This window comes from Schistocerca gregaria, chromosome X, assembly GCF_023897955.1.
Source record: "Schistocerca gregaria isolate iqSchGreg1 chromosome X, iqSchGreg1.2, whole genome shotgun sequence".
In the NCBI taxonomy this organism is placed as follows: Eukaryota; Metazoa; Arthropoda; class Insecta; order Orthoptera; family Acrididae; genus Schistocerca; species Schistocerca gregaria.
The window spans coordinates 26,568,307-26,585,170 of record NC_064931.1 but is presented as its reverse complement, the minus strand read 5'-3'; the positions used below and the strand labels follow the sequence as shown (position 1 = coordinate 26,585,170).

General features: G+C 43.8%; 1 protein-coding gene across 5 annotated transcripts in view; it reads left to right on the top strand.

Annotated features, from left to right (window-relative positions):
* The window catches only part of LOC126297701 (glycoprotein 3-alpha-L-fucosyltransferase A-like), a 663,635-nt gene that overhangs the window by 337,169 nt on the left and 309,602 nt on the right, over positions 1-16,864 (top strand). For all 5 annotated transcript variants that reach the window (XM_049988827.1, XM_049988825.1, XM_049988826.1 and 2 more), the window contains one exon: positions 3,911-4,090. The gene's annotated coding sequence lies outside the window, so the exon portion shown is untranslated. The remainder of the gene's footprint in view (positions 1-3,910; positions 4,091-16,864) is intronic.

The window sequence follows — 16,864 nt, the reverse complement described above, 5'->3', positions numbered from 1 at the left end:
GCGGAGCTAGAGCCGTGAAACGACAGCCAATCAGCGACGAGCGTACAGAAGTTTGACCGGTAAACGAATGTGTGTGGGTGTCTCCAATAGTGCGGTTTTGTCTGTACAGCAGTTGAACGTAATATCTTAAAAAACTCATTACGGTACTTGCAGTGTAGTTGATTTAATATTCAAGCTTTAGTCAGTAAACATAACAGAAAATTCGCGTCTGCCCTAACCACTCATAGACAGGAATTTAAAAATTGCCTAACTTTAACTGTTCAGTTGAAGCCATTATCTTCAGCTAATTGAAAGTGTAGCTACGGTATTTAGCGTAGCAACTATTATATGAAACAAACTATTTTAAATGCACACACTTCCACGCGTTCGTCGCTGGTCGGCTGTCCTTTAATGGGCGTAGCAGGACAATGGTGCATTTTCGAACTGTGGTTACTCGGAAAATTTTGCTCGATTTGAGGTCAGCTACCCTACTCTGACCTTATTACCACATTGTTTTTCTGCACCTTACGTATTGAATCACAAATGCATCTCACATTGTGAAACTCTCTGAAGCGAAGTGGTTTGCTTCCTGTAAACCGGAATATAAGAGGTCTGAACAACAGACACAGTTAGCAGGCAACATACAGAAATTCACGTCTACGTTATTAGAAATATTCTGTTTGCAGTATCATATAGACTACAGACTATTCTAAACTATGTGCCGTAATACACTGCCCGGCAAAAACGTAATACACCCAGAAGTCATGAGCAGAAGTCAGTGAACTTTCGTACACGTAGCCACCATTGGCAGGTGTTGCAATTCCCTGTGACATGTAGGACGGACAACTGGATGCATTAGTGTTGTTGCCAGGTCTGGTGGGGTATATAAGGGGGTGAACAGCGTCAGTTGTTGAGAGATCACTCTGAAGGACACGGAGATGCCGTGTGAGACAGTGTTATCAGCGCCCGATTGAGTTTGAAGAGGGCTTCATTGTAGGTCTCCATTTAGCCGGTTGGTCGAATCGTTCAGTTTCCAGATCTGCCAAGCATTTGGATGTGACAGTGGCCCAGTGTTGGACTGCGTGGGACCGTGACGGTAGGAATACTTACCGCCGAGGTTCCTATCGACCAGGTCTGACCAACTCAGGAGAGGATCGCCATACTGTGTACAAAGTAGTTCCTTCTGTTGTGGTTGGCAGGAGATCCAACCGTGTTCCTAAAAGAGGCCGAAATGCACGCGTTTTAGCTCACGCAGGTTGGCGTGAGGTCTGGAACATTACAAGGGAATTAGAATTGAGAAAAACGGACGTAGCTGGTGGAATACTTAACTTTAATCCATTAATGACGAACGTCGCTCTTTATGGTACATGATTCACAATATCAATAGTACGGATACTGGCGCCTTCCTAGGTCGTAGCAAATAACGTAGCTGAAGGCTATGCTAACTATCGTCTCGGCAAATGAGAGCGTAGAAGTCAGTGAACCATCGCTAGCAAAGTCGGCTGTACAACTGGGGCGAGTGCTAGGAAGTCTCTCGAGACCTGCCGTGTGGCGGCGCTCGGTCTGCAATCATTGATAGTGGCGACACGCGGGTCCGACGTGTACTACCGGACCGCGGCCGATTTAAAGGCTACCACCAAGCAAGTGTTGTGTCTGGCGGTGACACCACACCTTCATTATTTGCGCCTGACATCCGAGGACTCCCTGCAACATTCTCGGTCATCCTAAATCATTGGTCAGAGTCTAGCAGCAACCGGACTAGGGAATTACCACCTCATGTGTAAGCTTCCGTTAACATCAAAGTGCAGTAGGCTGCATTTTGAGTGGTGCAGTGACCGGAAAGCATGGACTGGTGCTGAATGGCGTCTAAGTGATGAACCAATACACTATGCTGGAAGATGACCATCATCGACGAGTACGACCGAGGACCCATTGTTCCGATGTTCTGGCGAGTCACAGAGGTGTTACTCCTCGTGTCATGATATGGGTAACCATTGGGTATGGCATCAGGTCATGGCTGGAAGAGTTTGGGGCAACTCTGAAGTCAAAACTATACGTCACGGACATCCTGCGTCATGTTCAGTCTTTCGTGTGACAGTATCGTTTCGTCTTTTTCCAACAGAACAATGCTCGGCCACACACGAGGCCGTGTCTCTGCGAGCTGTCTGCATGAAATTGGTTTACTCCTGTGGCCAGCAAGATTCCCAGATCTTTCCCCGGTAGAACATTAGAATCAACTCGACTTCAACTCTGACCTAGAGCCGGTATCCGGTATATCAAAGACCAGCTGCAACAGCTGTGGGTCAGCTTGCCTCAGTAGAGGATACGACGGCTTTACGACACCCTCCCCAATCGATTCAGTGCATGCATCCAGCCCAGAGCTCTTGCAACGTCATACTGACAAGTGGGCTCATACTGCCAAGATTTTTATAAATTTCACTCGATTTAGGAATGACCAAAATAACACCACACACCCTCTCAACCCGAGAAATTTCGATTCGTTTCGTCCTCCCTTTCTGGTTACTTCACCTTTCATTATCGTCCACGGCAGTATGCTTTGTAAAGTACGTTATTGCAATAACAATATATTTACAGAGGCTGCAGTACCCCAGAAAGAGAGAATCCTATACATTTGCACATCTTGCTCACACTGTCGCGCCACCGAGCGTTTCATGGTCTGACGACACCTCAGTCGAATGACATTGCAAATTATTCCACCCGCTGGTGCTTTCTTTTCTCTCTCTCTCTCTCTCTCTCTCTCCCTCTCTCTCTCTTTATCTATCTACCTATTTAAAACACAGCACTACCTCTAATGCAAATTCTCGTCAGTGTAATGTGCAGAATTTTGCCACCAAAATTTAAAAATCTGATGTCCAAACTATCGTCCTCCAGGTAAAATCAATATACAGTTTGTAGCTCTAAAGCGTTGTTTAAGTGTTTTTAGATCGCGTCACTTGCTTTATTCTTTTCTGTGCGGCGTTTTACTCTTTTTAAAACGATATCACGAAGTACTTTTGTTCCCGATGTGACGCATCTTTTATTTCGTAATTGTCGCAGTTCTGAACAGAACTCGATGTCGGTTTGAAATATAAACGCCATTACTCTGATGTAATTACAACGAGAAAGTCCACAATGATAAAACAAGGCAAAAACTTACTCTCTACTGCAAGTAATGTGGAGCCACTTGGCAGGCCTTAAGCAGGAGAAGTCTCATGATGAGATTCAGCTTTTAAGTAAATTAGGGATAACTGCCGGACGTCATACCAACCCATTTTATAACAAACTGTTCTCTTTTGAGCCCACGTGAGTGCAGATCCCAGGGAATAGTGGTTTATTAAGTTGTGTGAACCGTATGGCTTCTATTCCATTTTTTCAACCTTATATAAATAGTTTGTACCTAAATTCTGTAATTTAATTAATGCTCGAAATTATGTGAATCGTGTTCGATTTTTCAATAAAGATATAAAAATTACGCTCGATGTTATTGATAATATACTTAAAAATTAAGTGATTTTTCTACAAAATAACTTAATTACAAAACCCAAAGTGAATTATCTTTCACATCCTAAGGAACGGGATTTTTCTGTCCTTTACGTGAATTAGTACAACATAACAGAAAGCCATATGCAAAAAATTAAGCTCAGTGAACGAAAATCAAGCGTATTATCTGAATTTTCTGTTTCTCGAAAATTTACATTTCCTGAAGAAAAATCACTTTTCAAATACCCTCTTCATTTTTTTGTACCTTAATTGAAACCTTACTGAAACATAGGCAGAGAAGGGGGACAGGAACTTAAACAGCGGAGTCTACCAGCTCCTTCACACATCGCTGTCACGTACCGCCTAAGAAACAGATTGTTTTTTAGATAATCATAAATATCAAAACTTGGGAGAATGATACTAATATAAAGCTTTGTTTTCTTTGCTTCAGGTCCCGTGTGATAGGAGGTCGTCTCCTTACCGCAGCAGACGAGGTCTCGACGTGGTTTGGAGAGCCACCTTATGGCGGCGGTAGTGACCTAACCCTCTCGCCTACATCCACACGCCGACTACCGGAGCGAGCCGCACTCAAGGCTGCCTCCACTCTTCTCTGGAACTTCTTGTCAGCTAAGTAAGTGCTTGCTCTTTGCTGTCATGTGGTAACTCCTGTTGCCAAAACCTCCAATTCTGATGCGACATTCTTTTATCTGTAGTTTTAAAAGCTCTCATCTACCGGAGGTTGCTTTGAACCCTACAATGCAGTACCAGGAGTGCACTTGCTGGAGATGGTGCACCGTTACCTTTCTCCGATCACTGAGCGCTCATACCTAGCCAGTTAAAAGGGGAAGGAGGATTGCAGATTAAAGGGGACTCCTAACTGTGGAGTAACTCGGCATTTTTTACATTAACAAACATTGCCACAGGTGAAAGAAGTTCTACATTAGTTACTCGAAGCCTTTTTAAGTAATATAACCTAGTCCGTGTCCTGGACGGCGAGTGTTCGTCGAGGACAAAAGTATCGTATAGAGTGCACGTGCCAAGTATGACAGTACCGCTTTTGTTCCCTATAAACGGTGTAACAAAAATGTATGGCACAATTTGCAGGACACATTCCTCACACGTAGTTGAAGAAATTATGTTACACGAACACGGGTGTGGAGACGCATTGTTTCCATGTTACAATTTATTTTGTACAACTCATTAATCACGACACGCATCGACCCGCGGTCTTAGTGAATCTCGAATGAGGTGATGTGGGCCTGGAGTATTGCGTGTGGTTTCGCACCCTTCCATAATATGGGCAGGGAGGCTCTGAACATCTTTCACTGCGAGCTTTCCAGTGCCCCCACAAATAAAAGATCAGTGGATTTAGGTCAGGAGAGGGTAGAGGCCAGGATGTTGGTCGATCTCTACCTATCCATCTGACACCGAATCTGTTATTTAGAAGCCAACGAATATTAACACTAAAATAAGGAGGCGCTCCATCGTGCATGATGTACGCGTTTCGTCGCACTGCTAAAGACACATCTGAAACAGATCTGGTAGAACATTCCCTACGAAATTATGATAACTTTGTCCGTTTAGCCTGGGTAGAAGAAAGTGAGTAGCTACGTAACAGTCACCAACAGTGTCGGCCCAAATACTGACAGAAAATCTTCGTTTATGACTTGCTTCAACAATTGCGTGAGTATTGACGTCTGCCCCTACACACTATTGCAATCAGATCTCTCTGAAACGACACCTGATCTGTGAAAGCGCAGTTGCGCTTAAAATTATGGTTCACAATTTGTCGATTAAGCTATTAGCAGCGCAGTCCCCGTGCAGGAAACTCAGCTGCTGATAGCGCCTGCACACTCTGAAAATTGTAAAGCTACGGCTGGTCCTCGTTTAATACTCGCCAGACAGTCAAGTGGTCAACATTCAGTGTTATAGCTACATGTCATCAACTGCATGAAGAACTGCCGCCTTCCGCTGCGGTGTCCGGCGTCCTTGTCCTTTTAGGCCTCCCCCCGTAGCGAGTATCAGGCTTAAACGCCTCATGTTCCCTACATCGATCAATGGCGTCAAACGTTTTCTTGTCTGGGTACCTTCGTCCTGGAAATATCTCCCAGTGCAATCGTTGAGCTGGAGTGCATTGCCGTCAGGTAATCTATACATCAAATGGACATCTGACATATCTGATATTTGTTTACACTGGCACTGCACGAGCCACGTCTGTGATTAACTCGGCGGTCGTACTGATCGTTGGAACAGTTGATGTAACCTGTAAACAAGCAATGACGTTCGTCGCATGGCAACCGTGGCGTGTCAAACAAAACACTGGCAGTGCACAACGTAACCAGACGTCACCAAGAGTGCACGTTCCCCATGATTCTAACGTTCTGTTGTACTGTGTTTCGCATAATTAATGAGTTGGAGAAAATGAGTTGTAACATGGAAACAAAGAGTTTCCAGACCCATGTTCGCATAATATAATTTCTTCGTCTAAGTGTGAGGAATGTGTCCTTCAATTTGTGCCGTACATTTTTGTTACACCCTGTATACAGGGTGTCCAGGCTAGAAGTATACTTAATTACATCCTTATACCGAAAGAACTCGACATTATTTTACGTTGTTAAAGAAAATACGCAAAGGATAGAGACATTTTCCAAGATGTGAGCCCCACCATTTCATGAACAGGGCTGAGTTCCGTGGCGCACGCACACCAATGATACGGTACACCTATCTCGACATGTTGACGAACAATGCATTTCGATAGATGCTTCCCGACGTCATTTTCCATCACGATAATGCCCCCCACCCCCCCACCATAATGAGAATGTTACCAAATGGTTCAAATGGCTCTGAGCACTATGGGACTCAACTGCTGTCCCCTAGAACTTAGAACTACTTAAACCTAACTAACCTAAGGAAATCACACACATCCATGCCCGAGGCAGGATTCGAACCTGCGACCGTAGCAGTCGCACGGTTCCGGACTGCGCGCCTAGAACCGCGAGACCACCGCGGCCGGCTAGAATATTACCACATTTGTCCATGCGACGTTTGCTGAGCGTTGGAAGGTAGGGTATTGGAGTGGGGGAAAGGGGCATTGCCTGGCCCCTCTGTCTCCCTGTCTGATTTCGCTGGATTTCAGTGCATGAGGATTTATCGAGGACACTGTTTACTCAACATGTGTTCGTGATCTGGTAGATTTTAAAGAACGGATATACGCCAGGTAAAGGGTATAACATCTGTCATGCATATGAGCAAGTAGCGAGTACCGTTTCGATATTTATCGAGCTATAAACGCTGCCCACAGTGAACTGTACCAGCATGCATAAAAATGTTTGACCTCCTGTGGACAGCATCGGACAAATAAACTTATAAACCTTAATAGGTACTGAATTACACTGAAGACCCAAAAACACTGGTACACCTGCCGATTATCGTGTAGGACTCACGTGGCACGCAGAAGTTCTGCAACACAACACTGCATGGACTCGACTAATGTCCGAAGTAGTGATGGGGGGAATTGACACCATGAATCCTGCAGAGTTGTCCATAAATCCATAAGAGTGCGAGGGAGTGGATATCTCTTCTGAACGGCACGTTTCAAGGCATCCTAGATATGCTCAATAATGTTCATGTCTGGGGAGTTTGGAAGCCCAAAAGTGTTCCTTGTGCCACTCTGTAGCAATTCTGCACGTGTGGGGTATCGCATTGTCCTGCTGGAATTGTCCAAGTCCGTAGGAATGCACAATGTACAAGAATGGATGTAGGTGATCAGACAGGATGCTTACATACGTGTCAGCTGTCAGAGTCGTATCTAGACGTATCAGAGGTCCCATATCACTCCAGTTGCACATGCCCCTCACCATTACAGAGCCTCCACCAGCTTGAACAGTCGCCTTCTGACATGCTGGGTCCATGGATTCATGAGGTGTCTCCACACCTGTACACGTCCATCCGCTCGTTACAACTTGAAACGAGACTCGTCCGACCAGGCAACACGTTTCCAGTCATCAACACTCCAACGTTGGTGCTCACGGCCCCAGGCGAGGTGTAAAGCTTTGTGCCGTTCTATCATCAAGGGTACACGAGTAATCCCATATCGATGATATTTCGTTGAATGTTTCGCAGGGTGACACTTGTTGATGCCCCGGCGTTGAAATCTGCAGAAGTGTGCGGAAGGGTTGCACTTTCATCGCGTTGAACGATTCTCTTCAGTCGTCGTTGGTCCCATTGTTGCAGGATCTTTTTCCGGCCACAGCTGTGGCGGAGATTTGCTGTTTTACCAGATTCCTGATATTCACGGTACACTCGTGAAATGGTCGTACGGGAAAATCTCTACTTCATCGCTAGCTCGGAGACGCTCTATCCCATCGCTCGTGAGCCAACTGTAACCCCACGTTCAAATTCACTGAAATTTTGATAACCTGCCATTGTAGCAGCAGTAACCGATCTAACAACTGCCCCAGACACTTGGTGTCCTATACAGGCGTTGCCGACAGCAGCGCCGTATTCTGCCTGTTTTCATATCTCAGTAGTTGAATACGCATGCCTATGGCAATTCCTTTGGCGTTTCAGTGTATAAACAAATGTTTTTATATTTCTCTGTACCGAACCCCTTTACATAAGTGATCTGAAGGACAGGGTCAGGAGCAACCTGGGACAGTTTCCTGTCTACGCTGTAGTGTACTAGAGAGTGTCGTTTGTAATTGACTGTAGAGGGATACAAGATGACTTGGAAGGAATTTCTATTTGGTATGATGAATGACATCTTTCTCTAAATGTCGAACAATGTTAATTAATCCAGATGAGTAGCAGGACAAACCTATAATGTTCGAATACAATATTACTCATGTTCTACTTGAAAAAATCGCGCCGATAAATATCTTGCGTAATGTTGTAGAACGACATGAAATGAAACAAGCGTGTGGAGTAGGTTGTACGGAAGGCGTATGGTTGACATCAGTTTTGTGGGTGAATTCAGTGTAGCATATCTATAAATGAGACTGAGTAAAGAACACTTCACAACCCATTCTTGGGTACTGATTGTGAGTTTTGCATCTCTACCAGGTAGGATTAAAGGAAGACATCGAAGCAATTCAAAGTCCTGTTGCTGCTTCTTTTACCGGTAGGTTGGATCAACACGTGACTGTTATGGAGATCTCCGTGATCCCAAATGGGAAGGAGGGAAGAAGGCTGAAGAAGGCATTCTTTTTGTGAAACACTATTCACAACTTTCAGAGAACCGACATTTGTCACGTTTCCCCTTTTCCATTCGCGACCTTAGACTGTCAAACCTCTAGATAAGCTCCCATTTCTTTGATTTTTTTCTTCGTGCTCATTTCATGACATTTATGCGAGAGGAAGTAGTATGTTGTCCTCGTAATGTATGATTACGTAATTTCAACAGTAAATCTCTTTTGTAGCGACTGCCACTGCAGTATGTTGAGCATCTCTGTAACGCTTTTGCGCATGCTAAACGATGCCGTGACAAAATGTGCCGCTCTTCTTTAGTTATTTCCTATCTGTTCTATTAACTTCATCTGGTAACAGTTCCATATTGATAGGTTACTCATTAACCGGTTAGACAAGTGATTTGTAATCTACTTCTTTCGTGGATCAACTGTATTTCCTCAAGATTCTTAAAAAAAATTGTTAAAATGGCTCTGAGCACTATGGGACTCAACTGCTGTGGTCATCAGTCCCCTAGAACTTAGAACTACTTAAACCTAACTAACCTAAGGACATGACACACATCCATGCGCGAGGCAGGATTCGAACCTGCGACCGTAGCAGTCTCACGGTTCCGGACTGCGCGCCTAGAACCGGAAGACCACCGCGGCCGGCTCATTCTTTAAATGAGTCTCAGCTTAGCTCTTAGATCTCTTACGACGGTTACACCCACGTATTTTATGGCTGTTACATTTCTCAGTAATTTATCGCCAACAGCGTAATCTAACAGTAACGGATCTCTTCGACTATTTATTTGTGATAAATCATACTTCTTTGTATTCAGGATCAACAGTCAGTCCTTGTAGTAATTATTGAACCTCCGCAAGCCATTACAACCGTCCTAAAGACAACAACATCGCCCAGAATTATCCAAATTATTTAAATATACGGATTGTTCATTAATAGCCTTGTAATATTCCCTTGGAGTACACTCGAAGCTGCTTTTACATATGACGATTTTGTCAAGCTATGAACGCCGTATTAAATTCTGTCTGCGGAATGTAGTCATAAAAGCTCTCAGTCCACAGGCCTTGCCGAGTCCATCGGTACCGTCCGACCGAGTTGTCATCCTCTGCCGATCTCGACAATGGATGTGGTCTGGAGGGGCGTGGAACCAGCACGTAGGTCCCCAGTCGTTTTCAGTTTTCTGACTTGGAGCCGCTCCTACTCAGTAAAGTAGCTCCTCACTCGGTACCACGAGGTTGAGAGCACCCCTTTCCAGTCCTCCCACCAAGAAAAGCTCTCTGGCAGTACCGGGAACTGCATTCGGGTCCTCCACATGGCAGTCAACTTGACTGACCATTCATCTACGGGGACGGAAGATCCAGTCATAAACCCATCATAATTCAGTCCTAATTACACTTATAAATCTGGTCCGATTCTTGGTAAGCTCGGAAATGTAACAAATGCCTGCGGGGAGTCAAAGAATACGGTGTCGACCTTGGGGGTCATTGTTTACGCCACTCTGCATCTCATGAACGAAAAGAGCAAGCTGAGTTTAACTGATCACTGCTTTCGAAATCTTTGATGATTGCTGCAGAACAGAATTTCGTTATCTGATAAGTACTTAACACGGGAACATGAAAATGCTCCGTGATGTGTGAGTGAAATCTTATGGGACTTAACTGCTAAGGTCATCAGTCTCTGAGCTTACACACTACTTAACCTAAATTATCCTAAGGACAATCACACACACCCATGCCCGAGGGAGGACTCGAACATTTAACTCACTATGAATTGAAGCTTGTGACTTGGAGTTCTTTCACGTTCAGAATCACGTTTCACTACCATTCAGTTCAAACATGTCATGTTCTCCCTCTCCGGTTTGTTACCTGTTCAGCGTCTCCCACACAGCAATCATTGTGTCGAAGTAGTAGTTCGGCTGTCGTTAATCATCCGCGGCGGTGATGTTCCTGCTGGAACCGCGTGACCGCTACGGTCGCAGGTTCGAATCTTGCCTCGGGCATGGATGTGTGTAATGTCCTTAGGTTAGTTAGGTTTATGTGTTTCTAAGTTCTAGGGGACTGCTGACCTCAGAAGTTATGTCCCATAGTGCTCAGAACCATTTGAACAATTTTATGATGTGCCTTCTCCTTCCACAGATTTATCTTTTCCTTTTGATGTGGGACGGTGAACTTATTAAATGATTTCAGGAAACGTTTCTGGAACTTAAAACGTTCTTGTGGAGGGATTTGTCAATGTGGTGGGTAGGCGCTTTCCAGATCCTCCTTAGGCCTCTCCTTACTGGAGCCTACTTTTCTGTACACGGAGTATGACTCGATGCTAACTGGGTAGTACACTTTCTGTTGAAGCAGATCTCCAGTAACCTGCAGTCAGTCTACAGGTTACGTGTCTGGAATGAGATGAGTTGTACTAAAAAGTGGAAGCATACTCAGTGGTAGGAAAACACGTTGTCAGTACTGAAGTACGGATTGTCCGAGGGTGTGAGCCTCTGAGCGAAGCTTCAGCTTACGAATCAGACTATAGCATGTCAAGAGTTTCATTTTGTTCTCCATACAGTGGTGCTTGACTTTAGGACGTCTCTCAAGTGTTGCCGCCAGTGTTCTATAGGGACAGAGTTCTGTCGCTGGACTAGGCGTAATTTACGAGGAATTCCCTGTGCTGTAGATAAATGGGTTTGGTGTTATAATAACAGGGTAGACTGGTAAGTGGAGTGGTTAGATTTCTCGCCACAGAGTCAAAACATGTTTTTTATGGGACAAAGTACAAGTCATCAGCCCGGAAAAACCTTCCTGTGCTGGCCCCAGTGGCTGATCACTGGAGTATACAGTCTCAAAAGCTTCTAAGGGTGTTACAGAAGAGGTTGTGCTGAGAAATAATTGTTAAGAACCAAATTCGATACGTTTGACCGTTTAGTAAATAAGTTAGCCGTTCAGGTCGTCGGGCGCTGACTCAAGCAGCCTACCAGAAACAGTGTGGCCAAACGTGTTCTTAATATGGCATCCTCAAGCCGAACAAAAGTACTTTTTGCTCACCCAGCTTAATTTTCTCACTTGCGAAAAAGGCACAGTTAACTGGTAATGAGCAGCATCTGAACAAGTGGTAACTCGTGGCTCCACATATGTCGGCGCATTACCGCATTTTAGCGCGTGCACGTGCTTGAACCTGGGCGATCAGTGACCTGATTGGCTAACTTAAATGCTAAATAACTCGGAAACAGCGCCACGTATCGATTTTTTTTCTTAACGATTATTTCTCAACACAACCTCCCCTGCAATACCTTTACAAGCTTTTCAGACTGTTTCTGACCACTCTGTATATTAAAGAGAACTTGAGATAGAAAGCTTCCCTAGCTAGATGATTTTCTCTTCTCCCGTGATTTCGATGTCCTTTGATGTCAACGGAAAACAGGCGGTTCTGAAGAAGAATACTGATACGTTCAAAAAATGGGTCTGAGCACTACGGGACTTAACTTCTGAGGTCATCAGTCCCCTAGAACTTAGAACTACTTAAACCTAACTAACCTAAGGACATCACACACATCCATGTCTGAGGCAGGATTCGAAAGTGCGACCGTAGCGGTCGCGCCGTTCCAGACTGTAGCGCCTAGAACCGCTCGGCCACCCCGGGCGGCAATACTGATACGTGCTTGAAAAGATTATACAGTTTACCGTAGAGTAACCGCTGACTGAAAAAGGCTTATTCTGTTCTCAGAGCCACGAAAACCACACATGTCCTTCATTGATTTGTAGTCTGCATCTACATCTACATCTACATCATTCCCCCTTTCCTACTTCATTCACAAATGGCACTGAAGAATTGGCTATACGAGTGTAGTGTAAGCCTATTCTTACTTAGATTAATTACATATCCTGAGGATTCTTCCAGTGAATCTCAGTTTAGTACCTCTTTCTCCCTACAACTACTTTTGTGTGGTCCTTCCACTTTGAGTCGCTTTTAGATATTTTACCATTGTTAATGTTTCCAGTACTTGATCACGACTCACATAATCAGGCGATAATGTATCTTTCCTCAAACTTAGGTGCAATAGTTGCATTTTATTATGGAGAGGGCCAGCTGCCAGTTCCTGCGCCAAGTGACGTCTCTCTCCGGGACTTCATCATTTCACTATAATTTTTTGGTATTGCGTCTTTCCTGCATATAACCGTATAAATTCGAGTTGTTTTATTGAGCGATTTAAGTTGATTTCTCCTAATATCTGTCATTTCATAGTTCTTTGAGGGACAGCATCACGAACTAAAGCACTGAAGGTCTATGGAGTCAGTAATTTTCAAGAGTTTCTCAATATAATATTTTCATGATTGAAATCCTGGTAGTTCGGTTACGAGTGGACGTTCAGTTGTTTGCATGAGTATGTTCGGAATTATATGTTCAAGCAGTTTTCGAGAAGGCTTACAATATTAAGTGGATATTAAGTGGCCTAAGGTTCTTAGAATTATTCACTTTCTTTTGCGGTTCAAGAGGAGTTATAAGTCTGATTTTCTGCCATTTATTTGTTTTTCACCTAAATACAGTATGCAGTTCTTCTCTCGTTTCAGTATCCACCTCTTTTGAATTGGTCGAAATATTCTACATCATATTCTTATGTACTTGTGTTATCTCAGATGCGCTAGTAAGTTTATTTGTTTACTGTTAACCTTCACGACATAGCTTCGTTACATTCATTTTGTAGCTGATTTTCCCGTTTAAGGTCAATTGGAGAGCTATCTTGTCTGAAGAGATGTTCGGTTTTACAGTGGACACAGTTGTATTCTCATTCAGGTTCCTAAGTAGTCTCCTTACTGTGTATCGATTTCTAGTTAGATGACACTCTTCTGTGATTTTCATCCAATTATCCATTTTTGGTGGTGTCAGCAATGTGACGAGTTCATTCCTGTTCCCTATAAACTAAGAAGCATGTTCTGAATTAAGACCAGAGATATACGCGTTTTAGGATTGCACTTCACTCACGTCAACAAATGATATTGATCGTTAATATCTCAAAAGTAATACATCCTAATAACAGAAGAAAATGAACACCTGCACAGACGCGACATGGGAACAGCATTTTTACATTACCCCCTCATAAAGCTCAATGTAAGCAATTATTAAAACTTCCGGGTTGCGGATTAAGTAGTAGGCACCTACTATGCATAAAAAGCACCAGAATTTGACTTTCTGAAAAGGACATTATTTACGAGCACCCTATTCCGCTGGTTGATCTTGTAGGTATACTATGGTGGAATACGTTAGCATAATTCGTATAATTAACTGAAATTCGACGAAATCGTTTGACGGGCCGTGTGAGGCTGGATAGTCCTTTGGAAGAACTGCCCAACACGTTGGACGTGATATGTCAGCGGTGTACTACCGCCGATTTCGCTCCTCCAAATAAGGCGTACACGACTGCCATGTTTGTTTCGGACGACACGGACATACAGGTTTACGCCTGGGACTTCTCTTCGGACAACCATCGACGGCTGACTGCAGGGCGAACCCAGCACAGATCAGGTCCAGTGCTGTCTCCAGTGAGAAACTGTTTCCTGGCAGCTTTATCAGCGAGGTTGCTCTCGCCAGGTTTTCTCTTTCATTCTTCAACCTGTGTTGATGTGAGAGACCTTATGTCCAGCACAACACACACTCGCTTGACTGACTTGACTTATTGTTTATTCACAAAATTCTGATAACTTGAACAACTTAAACGTACTAGGATAGGAGAGTCTTCCAGATTGAACTCCAAATCAATAAACACATCTTCCGTAATACTTAGATGGTATAAAAGGATATTCTTGCTACAACCAAGAATGAAGTCACATGCTAGATTATATAGTCTGTAATCTTCCCCCTCCTTCCTAATTCTCATTATTTGTCCACATTAGCCTTTAATAAGATTTGGGAGGAGTAACATTACAGTAAACTTTTTAGTTTACTTAGCTTTTCTTGTAGAGTTGCCACCACTGCTTTTTGTCTATGGTTCTAATTCTTGAAGCTGAAAATGTCACATTTTAGGTACTCACTTGTGGATTAAGAAATTTGAAGGCTGTTGTTGCAGAATTTTTTTTACATTATTATATATTGTCACATTTTATTATATCATAGAGTCTTTTGATTTTTCACGTTAAGAAAACAGAAATTCCATTGTTCGCACAAAACACAAAAATACGTCCGATCACAACAGAGGCATGCTTACTACTCTCTCACTCAGCGGAAATAACAATATTCCAAAGGGTTTACAGTTCTTCTTGACAAATGAATTTCTATTAGTTTCTGTTAAATGATTACTTTCTAGTTTTATTTTATAAATGAATCCAGAAATAAACATAGTATACAGTACAATACTGCGTAATTAAAAATAGAAATTTGAAGTGCGACAGTAGTTCGTAATTTAAAATGTTTCTAAAAAAATTATTTTAACTGTACATTCAGAATTAATGCTTATCGATTATAGCATTGAAAATAAAGTTAATCCCTTTTCCTAAATTTTAGCTTGAAATATAACTACTGTGTATAAAATTAAAGTTCTTAGTAAAGGAGCTGAGATAATATTAACCTGCCCCAAATTCGAAAAATAATACTAGTATCGACAACTACCAATGATGAAAAGTAATGCTAGAGGGGGATATCCCGTTACAAGTGGAAACAAAAGTTAAGTTCTGAAACGCTGCTAGTCCACTCGTCTTGAATGCTAAGTTGTTTTAAGACTAAAAATGACGTCAAGTTAAATTTCCTCATTGCAATCCCCGAAATGACGTCCTAGTCCAGCCCCGCCTAGCTGGTCACGTCCGGTGCCCGGTGACGGCGACAGCTGCAGTGGCGACGGCTCTGGTGACGATCGTCAGGCGATGTCACTGCTTTCTGCTGCCTCGGCGAGAGCTTAAATCCTCGCTTCGCAGAGGATTACTTCGTTTTGATTGGCTGCAGAGATGAGCCGCGGAAGCAGAACACAGCGCCGGTCTGCGAATGCCGACTGTAGCTGCGCGTGGCGATTGTGGGTCGCCCTCCGTTGACGCCGCTGCTGCTTGAATTCCTCGCCTCGGTACGAACGGAGCCGTGGCTGTTCGGATATTGCGGTCAGCAGACTTTCAGCCTCTGGCGCCCTGTGGTAGGCGGCCACAGCAAAATTTATATGCAAAAATTGTTAAAGGTGAAAAGATATTCTGCCTCGGAGCGAACGATTTTCGTTTGCGGTTGCAGCAGCCACCGCAGCTATCGGGATGTATTAGAGAGCGAGCTGCACAATCGAGTAGGGACATCAGGCTGTGAGAAACCGTAGTCTTCAATACATAACATGTATTCGCAAACTGCGAATAGGATAAGCATCAGCTGTGGAATGGAATGACGACAATGAAAGTTTCTGCCGGACCGGGACTCGAACTCGGACTGCCCGCGTAACGCAGGCGGTAACCTTATCGTGAAGCTATCCGAGCACACCTAAACTCCCATATGTCGACAGTTACACGTCTACAACTTGCACGCTTACATTCATTATGTATATTACCGTACAGGGGAGACATTTTACACGAAAATCGCTCACCTGGTGTGCGGATAAATAGACATTGCAGTGGCCGTTTTGTTCAGAAGTACTATGCAAAGTTCCTTCGGACATACATGCAATATCGCATTTGTTCGCTCACACCGGGCAAACGACTTTCGATTAAAACGTCTCCCTTTACGGAAATATACGAAATGCATGCACGAGTGCAAGTTGTAGACACATAGTTGACGACATATGGAAGTTTGAGTCTGGTCACGGAGCGTATTCAGATGGCGACAGCTCGCGATTATCAGGGTCATTCCGGCAAAAAATTTCACTGTTGTCGTTCCATTATACAGTTTATGGATGTCCATATTAGCAACTGCGAAAACAGTTCATGTATTTGATAACGATTGTAGTCGGTCCAGTGTCTGTTCCTTCAGATGTGCATGCATGTGCCAAGGAACAGTGCACCGTAATTTTGAACAACACAGGCACTGCGACATTGTACATAGCCTTCACTGTTTGCATACCTCGAGAATTTGCTGAGGACCACAACCCTGTTTGGGATTCCCAAGAACATCAATTACCACCGTGTGGTCGGTCCGACAACGTCATAGAGAAGCGCTCTTCCAGCAGGACAGCGGACGAGTACATACACTATCCGGGCACCCGAACGTGATGCGGGATGATCACTACATGTCACGGGAGTCGGGCCCGCCGGAGTAAAACTAGGCGGAAAGTAGG